General features: G+C 38.0%; 1 long non-coding RNA gene across 1 annotated transcript; it reads right to left on the reverse strand.

The window, feature by feature from the left end:
• Positions 1-1,938: 1,938 nt before the first annotated feature.
• Positions 1,939-9,985, reverse strand: LOC116156898 (uncharacterized). Its single transcript, XR_004140823.2, has 3 exons — positions 9,756-9,985; positions 3,482-3,569; positions 1,939-2,071 (listed from the first exon to the last, which is right to left on the reverse strand). It is a non-coding gene; the product is annotated as an uncharacterized LOC116156898 (long non-coding RNA).
• Positions 9,986-10,512: the final 527 nt, after the last annotated feature.

The raw sequence follows: 10,512 nt of genomic DNA on the forward strand, positions 1-10,512 counted from the left end.
ATTGAAATGTACATAGGAAGCGATTTGTCAGTCACCCAGATGGAGGAAAACTGTTAATACTCCTGAAGGACAGATACCCTACAGTTATTACCCACGAGCCCACCCATATATGTACAACTATATGTATTTCTTTAACACAGGATTATAACTACGTAACATGGTGGTTAAGTAGTTGCCCAGTGGATCCACAGACAAGATTGTATAAAAAAAATCTTGGGTCTCTCGTGGCTAATTCCATGGTAAGAAGGAACTTTTTAATTCATTGTACATTATGTTTAGGTTTATAATTTCAGAAAATTCTTTATCACAGCAAAATGTGTTTTCAGAACTTGGCTTTCTTGGGAAAGATAAGACTTTGAAATGCAAATATACCTTTTTTGCACAAAGAGTTGCAGTGAATCAGAAAGCCTTGTTTAAAGAGAAATGAGCATGTAAAATTGAAAGCAAGATGAAAGCATAATACAAGGATTATTCCCTTTATCTTGGACATTGGCCAGAGTTTATTTACCTATTTACCTCATTACATTAAATCAATGTGTCATGAGGAACACTGTTCTGGAGACACTTATAGATACACTGCCAGCAAAGATTTTTCCTGATCAAAGCTTGAAAAATGCTACATTAAGTTACCCCGACTTGGAAATACAGAAAGCACGTTGGCTTGCTGCTTTTGGGCCCAACGGCAGGGTAAGAAACAGAATACCTAGACGACGGCATGGCAAGGCATCCACTCCCTTCTATGGAAGGAGGCTGGCTTTTGGGCGCTGACGGCCCCTCCCTCATGCCAGGGTCTTGAAGGGCAGCAAGCCCCCAGCTCTCATCTCCTCCAGCTTGGCCAGACCCTCGTTCCCTGCTTTGACTGCCAAACTTCAGTCACACTCCCACGAACAGCAAGGGAGGCATCAAGGAGCCCTATCCTCCCACTTGTAATCTCATCTTATGACCACTTCTCTTCTATGGCTGTGTCAGGATGTTCCGCAACTGCACAGGGAACTATATTCAGTGTCTTGTAGTAGCTCATGGTGAAAAAGAATATGAAAATGAATATATGTATATTCATGTATGACCGATACATTGTGCTGTACACCAGAAATTGACACAACATTGTAAACTGACTATACTTCTATTAAAAAAAAAAATGTTCCTCAACTGAAACCTAGTTTTCCCCAATTTTCAGTAAAATACATGACCTCAATGGATAGAATTTAATATTTAAAAATTTTTAAATTTCTTCCAAAATTTATTGTTAAATCCTTGGACCTGCTATTCCTTGTCCGTATTCAAGTTCAGTATAAAGTAATGCACTATCTTACACAGTGGTGTCATTGGTTATTCTCAGTTGAACAGATCGTAGTAGTTTGTGATTGTGCAAAGAGCCCTGGGGTACGTAACCTTACCAGGATCCACGGACTGAATACTCTACTACCTGCCTTTACTGAGGGCTGACACCAAAAGTGGTCACTGAGGCTGTGGTCATGCAGCTCCCGCACCAGTTCTCATGAAGACATTGTTCCACAGGTCACCCCACATCTGTCCTATGAAAAACCACACCGTAAATTTAGCGGAGAGTTTGATGTCAGGAACTAGCCTGTCTTTTGAAGGACTGTGAAGTGTCTGGCAAACGTAGATGTTTACTAGATTTTATTGATGATTAAATGAGTAGACACCAGGTTCAGTGTGAGGGGAGGAAGAACATGGCTTGTTTTTTTAAAAATCAGATACTGTATGACATATTGTGTATTCTGTTTTGCCTTGGTTGCTGGGAAGCTTAGCTCTAAATTAATGCTTGATGCAATAACTATTTTACCCCAGGTCCCAGTCTCAATTATTGGCCCCCTTCCCAGAGGCTTTATTTATTTTTAGCATTCTATTGTACATGCGTTTTTGTTACTAACAGTTTTAGACTATTGTAAGATGTAGAATAAAGTGATGTAAGAGGTCTGGAGTGGTTCAAGTCTGCTGATCCTTGGCCAAATCACTTACGTCCTCTGTATCTGAGTTTCCTCATCCGTTATGGGGAAAGTTGACAGGATTACATGAGGCGATGCTTAGGAAGTGCTCAGCAGAGTGCCTGGGACATGGTAAGCAACTGGTAAATGTTAACTGTACACAACAGCAACAATAAAAATTAGTACAATATGAATTATAAATACCTTAAATTCTTTGTGTGTATATTCTGATAAAGCCATTTTAATCACGTTAGTTTTTTTTACCCCAGAATTGCTTCTAATACTAAAAGTGAATATTTCAATAATGCTTAGGCACATTTTGAGTGATTTGCATTTTAACTTATGCAAACAAATGATTTCTAATGTTCACTGACAGAAACGTTTGGATCCTTACAAAAACCTTCTGAGGTGGGACTATCATTTTCTCTGTTTTTCAGATGAGACCATTGAAGCACAGGGAGGTCAACTTATTTGCCCACGGTCATAAAGACAGTGAGTGGGAGAGCTGGCATTCACCCTCAAGCACTCCAACACCAGGGTGGTTTAACCGTGGTGCATTCAGCTTCCAGTCAGTATTTACTGAGCACTCACTACGTGCCAGGCTCTGTAACAAGGGCATTACTTGCAGTACCTTATTTAATCCTTCCATGTGAGGATTAAATAAACCATGTGAGGTAGACCTACTGGAAGGTGCTGTTGAAAAAATAACCCATTGGGTGTAATATAAAGATCAAATCTGAGACCATCTGCAAATGAGTAGCATGGTCAAGATTAATACATTATTTCTTCTCCGATCTTGGAAACTTTATTAATTGAATTCATGGTTGAGGAATACAAGATCTTATGTGAAAAGGGGCCACAATAATGAACAAGCCACAAAAGACATCTTCATCTTTACTAAAATTAAACCAGTAGACACTCTACACTCAACAGACCAGCTATGGCATTTCACATCCTTGGTTGCTAACAACCCAGATTCCTGGAGTGTCTCACAACTCAGTTTTAGGAAAAATATGGCAGTTGCAATAAGTCTTGCAATGATTTGCACTTCGAGTCACTCAATGTGAAATTTGGGGCAATGTGGAATAATATATAAATGTATATGTGAAGTCTAGAATTCCTCCTAAGGGTGAACCACCAATAGAGGGATTGCTACATCAGTGGTGTTGTGGGGTCCACATCCACAAGCTGCTGAATGAAGCACCTGCCAAGGGTTGATATCTGTCTCCTGAAGGTGAAAACAGTTGCAAGGAAGAGAACCAGGAAAGGTTCACTCTGCTCTGGGATCACTTTCCAGGTCTAGGATCTGTGACACGGATCCAGCTGCTACTTAATGCTCAGGACAAACTATGTTGCTCATATCCACAGACCACTAAAAAAAGAGAGTCAAATTCTTTTTAAGTATAGGCCACTTGAAATGCTTTCAAGAGGAATCTCAGGGTTTTGTGCTACTAGTCAAAGACACAAATGATTAAGGCCTTAATGAAGCAGCTCAGTTGCTGGTAAAGCCAGGAATTTCAATGTGTCATTACCTGTTGCCATTTTGTTTCTTCAGGGAGCAGGCTGCAAGACAGAACGTAGTGTGTGGATGTGTACTGAGGGCGCCCTTGAGGTCAACACCTGTGGAAGGGAAAGAAAGGAAATAGGAGTGGACAGAAAATCAGGGCCAGTGTGTTGCAGGCTCAGTTGTCCCAGCTGACACCCACTGGGAACTCTAGGGCTGAACAGGCCTGTTAGAGTTGTCCTGCATTGGTTCAAAGTAGTCAGGCTAATCTAAAGTGGATGTGGGCTGTCCCTGTAAGGGAATAATCTTGGGGGAGGCAACTCTCTACAACTGAAGCAATCCTTGAAGGGGTCAACAGCTGTCTGCAGAAAGTACTTCCACCATCAGGGGCAAAGAACACTTCCTGGAAGGGGATCTAGGTAGCCCATCTCCATAGCCACCAGAGTTCTTACAGGACCATTTTCACTCAGTCAAATAATTATTGTTAAGCCTCTCTAAGAAGAACACCTTAACAGGAGTAGAGCAAAACTTCTGGTATCTATTATTACCAAATATTTTCAGCTTAGCAGCACCTATCCAAGATTCAGGAGTTGAGAATCTGTTCAGGACTCTCTCAGCTTTCTTGGCTGATTTAGTAGGGAAAATCGGTGACATCTGAATTGGAAAGATGGCAAATCATGCTCAACAAAACAAAGTAGAGAGAGGGGAGGAGAGTTGTTACAAAGTGTAAGAAATGATTTTAATATACTACTCAGAAATATTGATAAATTTTACTTTTCATAACTGAGGAAATTAACCAAGTTATATTTGTGAGTTGCTAGATACACACATGATAGATGGGATCAACACAGTGTTGAGAAGAGATATTTCTAAGTTTTTAAAAATTTTTGTTGCATGGAGATTTTCAAACATATACAAAAGTAGGGAGAATAGTTTAACAAACTTATGTACCCATCACTCTGATCACATAAGCCAATACAAGGCAAATGTTGTTTCATCTGTTTTCCCAGCCACTCTCCTCCTTCCACTGAATTACTTTAGAGCAAATCCCAGATATTATAATATTTTTCCCCTATAAATATTTCAAAATGTATGTCTAAATTATAAAGAATAAAAAACCTACAATATCAACACATCAAAAAATGAGCAATAAGGTATTAATCTCATCAAATATCCATTCAGTAATTGCCATGAGTTCCCCTATAGTCCTAGAAATATTTTTTGACCATTTGTTTTTTAGAATCAGAACCCACATAACATACACTAAAACTGATTGTCTCTTGAGTTTCCTTTAATTTATGGGCTCTTCTTTTCATCTCTCTCTCTCTTTTTTTATTCCTTGCCATTTATTTGTCAAAGAACCCTAGGTTGTTTTTCCCGTAGAATGCTCCAAGACCTCATTTGTTGATTGCATTGCCATCGTGTCCTTTAACATGTTCTCTTTCCCTTCTTTCTGTAACTGAGAGTTAGATAAGGAGGCTTGATCAAAATCGGGCTTGATTGATTGACTAATTTTTTGTTGGTGGCAAGACTACTTTATAGGTGGTGGTATGTGCTTCTGCTGTGAGGTCTGTAATATCTAGTTGTCTCCTTTTTATGATGTGAGTAACTGTTGATGATCATTGTGCAGAGTAATTCATTAGAGGTTGCAAAGGCTGCAAAGAGGTTATCCTTTGATTCCATCATTTCTTTTTATAGTAGCTGAAATAGTTCTATTAAGAGAAAATTCTCATCAACAGTTTGTGCAATTAATACATATTTAAATATCTGAAGTACATTTCTTTTGAAAATGTTATGATAAATTTTTGATTCTTTAATTTACCAGTTTTCAAAATAATCAGATGGTTCCCTGGTGTCCTCCAAAGTAATTAAGGCAGTCAAATAACTGTGTTTTTAAGTCACTTTGGAATAGTTTCTGTATGGTTATGCCTTCCACTCTACACAATTAGGTTCAGGTGCATTATTTGGTTTTATTTTCTTCAAATTTAGCCAAGTGGAGAAAAGTATGTAGAGGATGCTACCATTTAGGAAGATATTCTCATATATATATACACATATATATGTATATGAGAAGTTCCACATTTATATATACTATATATGTATATATGGGAATATTTCATATATGTGTGTGTATATATGTACACACACACACATATGTATACAAATTTTGGAAAGGTAAACCACAAAGAGGGGGTTACCTGTGGGAGAAGGATGAAATAGCATGGAGGATAGAAGGATAGAATATTTTTATAGATTTGACTCTAGAAACATGCTCATGTTTTACATAATTTTTTTTTGCTTCCATGTCTTGGTATGTATGTATGTATTTATTATTTATTTATTTATTTTTATATATAAACATTTTTAAATTGAGTTATAGTCATTTTACAATGTTGTGTCAAATCATAATTTTTTAAAATTACATTAAATAAGAAGCAATCCCTAAATCTCAAAAGAACATAACTTTTGAAGTCTGCTCCTACCACTTTAGAACAGGAAAGCCCTCAGCAAGTTACTCAATAAGCCTTAACTGACCCTCTCATTGGGTTAATATGAAGATTCAGTGATGTACGTTAAACACAGTTGACACAGTGCCTGGCATGAAGCAAGTGTCCAAAGTATATTAGCTATTATTTGTAACCCTAAAACTTGGAACAAAATTATTTGGAACCAAGTATCCATTTTATATGAAGATTCTCCCTGAAATCCTTCTTAATACTGAAATCTTCCAAGATATTTAAATATTTCACTTTCAAAAACACAGTTTTTCATAAAATAGATAAACAGCAGGTTTATACTGTACAGCACAGGGAACCATATTCAATATCTTGTAGTAACCTATGGTGAAGCAGAATATGGGAACGAATGTATGTATGTTTCTATGAGACTGAAGCATTGTGCTGTTCACCAGAAACTGACACAACATTGTAAACTGACTATACTTCAATAAAAACGTATTTTAAAAAACCCCAAAAACAAAAAACATAGTTTTTCAGAAGCGGGTCTACTACAGCCTCGAGAAGGGGAGTGGTGGTCGTCACCAGCCCAGCACAGAGACTCTGCTGAGAGCTGGGACTCGGAGGCAGCGTTAATTTCACCTCGCTCCAGTGAAGGAGTGGCAATGTTCACTGCACACGAAGGACTTCCCTGCCTCCTTGAGCAGAAAGAAGCTTCTAGAACTCCACACACAGAAGCGTACAGCTTTCGTTGGTGGAGAAAGTGAGCCTTGCTGGGCCAAGGCCCTTGGTGAGGGGAAAGCCTCTTCCAGCCAGTCTTCCTTCTGACACGTTCCTCCTCCGTTATGCACGTACCTGTCAGCATCGCCCCTACCTGTCATGAGTCTGAGGGGTCAGCACGTGGCTGGCAGGGGGATGTGTCTGAGAGCCATTCCCACAGCAGGGTGTCTAGCACTAACTAATCTATACACCAAAGTGCATTTGAGCCACATAAATATGTCCCACTATACCCAGACTAAATGAGTTTAGATCCAACTCATTTTTTCTTTACCTGGATCTAAAGTTGCTATTAGATACCCCAAAACCACCAGCACAGGGGAAAGTGGTATGGGGGTGTAGGGGCATTGCCACGTAGAGAGACAACAGCCTTAACCAATTGTAGTTAAACTACTGTCTTTGCAAATCTGTAACAAACATGCGACCATATAAACACATTGTTGGGGAGCCTCCCGGGGCCTTGGTAGAAACTCTGCAAACTAGGGACCTTCTAGCACGAGCTTTGTCTGAGTCACAGTAAATCTGCCCCTGCTTATCAGGAAAGCTCAGTTTTCAGAAGGATTTTCTGGGAAATCTTTTTATAGAACACAGCCTTATTTCTCAATTTATTAGCCTGTGGGTTGAGGTATTTCCGTGTCCAATTTTCTAAAAATGGAGAGACCTGCATTTGAAAGCTAAAAACTATGAGCAGTGGCTGACAGGGGCAAGGGGGTGGCATCACCGGCTGCCTCCAGAATAGCTCTGAGGGTGCAACAGCCATGGCAGGGGGCCATGTCTGAGCAGAGAGTAGATGTACCCCAGACACAGGGCCGGGAGGGGACCACTGATGACCATAGCAGTTAACAAGATCAGTGACAGCAGAAGGGAAGTTCCTGAAAACCTCTCCTTTCCAACCCCCCAGCTCCTTACCCCTCCTTCCCCACCTCTCCACCAGGAAGCTATAATTACACTGGACAGGTTGAGCTGGAGAATTTTGGATGTGTTCCCATTATGGCCTTATTGATATCCCCTCTGTTATCATGCCTCAGGCCCCCAGCCAGGAGAAGCACCTGGGCTAATTCTATTTATCACCAGATCCTTAACATCCCCTGGGGGTGTCAGGACTCATCATTCCAAAGACAGCACGAATGAAGAGTATTATTGCAAATTACCCATCTCAGACCTGAGCCCAGACTTCTGTTTTGCATTTTTATAAATGGCTAAAAGGTTAACTTAGATTGAATCAGTTAAAACCATAGCATTTTAAATTTCACCAAGGTTAAAGGTAACAGCTTTCAAAACTCTTGATTTCAGAATATCAGGAAGTGACTAATGAATTAATTGGAAATTATTATTAGAATTAATGGAGCTTTCAGAACTGCCCTTGTGAGCTCTGTAACAAACTCTTTTTTGTTGGAATTTCAAAAAAAAAAAAAAAAGTCACCCAGAACATGGCTGGAAGTTCCTTAGATGCATATCTCTGTAATGAACAGGAGGTTTTAAAAAGTGCCCTGCTTCTACAGCAGACTTTATTGCTTTTCAAGATAGAAAATATTTTAGCTTAGAAAATAACAACCACCACCATTGCCCTCTTTAATTCCTATCCCTCCGACAGAAACACAGTGAAAGAAAAAGTCAGTTGAGGGGACTCCTGATGGCTTCCCATGGTTGTAGCTCTATTGTGGGACAGAAAGGACATTCAGAAAGAAAAAGATTGCATCTGCATTTTCATAAGGAAGGAATGTGATGCAGTCTGCATATAAGTGAGACTTTGTGAAGCATATGTGTTGTTGCCAGAATGGATCACATAATAAATGCATTTATGCAATTATTTGTACAGAGTTGTCTTCCCTACTAGATTATAAACTTCACGTGGGCAAGGCTAAATTTTTTTTTTTTAATTCTCCTCTATGTCCTTAGATGCTAACGCAAAGAGGATGCCAAAAATATATATGGAGTAAGTACTATCAAGGTCCCAAAGAATGCTTTAAAAAAAAACAAACAACTAGGGCTCACATTTTTTAAAAGGTAATAATATTTAGGGAAGAGAACCCACTAGGTTTGAATAACATTTCATTTTGTAATAATTCCAAACTTACCGAAAAGTTTCAAAAGTTATACAAAGAACTCCTGGGCACTCTTCAGCAAAATTCCCCAAATTTTAATATTTGCCACACTTTCTTTTATGTATAAACTTGAGAGTAAGTTGCAGACATGCTGCCCTTTTACCCCTAAATACTTCAGTGTGTAATTCCTAAGAACAAAGATATGCTTTTACGCAGCTACCATACAATTGTCAAAATCAGGAGATTAACAGTGAGGTAGTATTATTTTCTAATCAACAGGCATTATTCAACATTGCTCATTATCTTAATAATATCTTATCCAGAAATAGAAAATTAATTTTTAAGGATCCAGTCCAGGATTACACATTGCATTATCGTATCTTTACTCTCCTTCAATCTGGAACAGTTTCTCAGTCTTTTTTAGTCCTTCATGACAGTGATGTTTTTGAAGAGTATAGGTCAATTATTTTGTAGATATCCTTCAGTTCAGGTTTATCTGATGTGCCCTCCCTTCCCCAAATTCAGATTTTGCATCTTTGGCAGCATCATCAGATAAGTGATGCTGTGTCTCTTGCTGTGCATCACATCAAGAAGCACAGATGTCAGTTTTTCCATTACTGGTGATGCTAACACTGATCACTTAATACATAAGACGGTGTTTGCCAGGATTCTCCACTGTAAAGTTACTATTTTCCCCTTTGCAATTCTTCCTTTGTACTTAGTAAGTATTCTGTGGGGAGATACTTTGGGGCCATGTAAACATCCTGTTCCTCATCAAAGTTTCACCTGCCAGTTTTTGCATCCATTGATAATTCTTGCTTGAATTAGTTACTACTGTGATACTTGCCAAATAGTGATAATAGTGATTGTCTATCACTCAATTATCTATTGATGCTTTTATTTACATTATTGTTTTAATCATCGGGGTTGTAATATGTTAATATCATTATTTATTTGGTGTACATATTCTCCCAGATTAGGCTCCCATGGTCTTTTGACATGTTCCATTATTTTTGAGCATTACCTTTCTCTGTAGATAACAAGATTTTCTGGGTTTGACCTGAACCTTCTCTGCCCAGTCCTGGAATCAGTCATGCTCTCAGGAGACTTGTTTCCTTTAAATGGAGAATGGTCCCAAATTTACTTTTAAAATAAAATAAAAACAGAGAACACACAATTACTCAATAAATTCAATGAACATTTAAAACATACTCTAATCTATGTCATTGCCAGTTAAACAAAAGAGACACTAAGTTAGATTCATTAAGACAGTGTAGTATGGTGTTAATTAATTAATGGTATTAATTTTTCTTAATATTAGAAGTAATCAACTTAGTTCTTTCTTCTCAAATTAAAAAAAAAGCTCTCCATATATTAAAGCCTTGGTTATGAAAATAAAACAGAATTATTAGAAGAAAATTAAGAAAAAAGCTTTAGAATACAGAAATAATACAAGATTTCCTAAATAAGCACAAAGTTACATATAAGTTTATAATTGTTGTATCTGGTAGACTTTTCCTTTTATTATTGTGCATTGATCTTCTTACCACTACTAAATTCTTCATCTCAAAGTCTACCTTATATGATATCAGTATTTGCATGCCAGCTTGCTTTTGATTAGTATATTTGCAGTGCATGTTCTTTGGTCCCTTTACGTTCAACTGTTTTCTATTATTTTGTTGAGGCATGACTCCTACAAACAACATACAGGTGGATTTTTATTTTTAAAAATTAAACCTGACATTTTGTCTTTTAATAAATTTGTTTATTCCACTTACAAT

Source organism: Camelus dromedarius, chromosome 14, assembly GCF_036321535.1.
Source record: "Camelus dromedarius isolate mCamDro1 chromosome 14, mCamDro1.pat, whole genome shotgun sequence".
In the NCBI taxonomy this organism is placed as follows: domain Eukaryota; kingdom Metazoa; phylum Chordata; class Mammalia; order Artiodactyla; family Camelidae; genus Camelus; species Camelus dromedarius.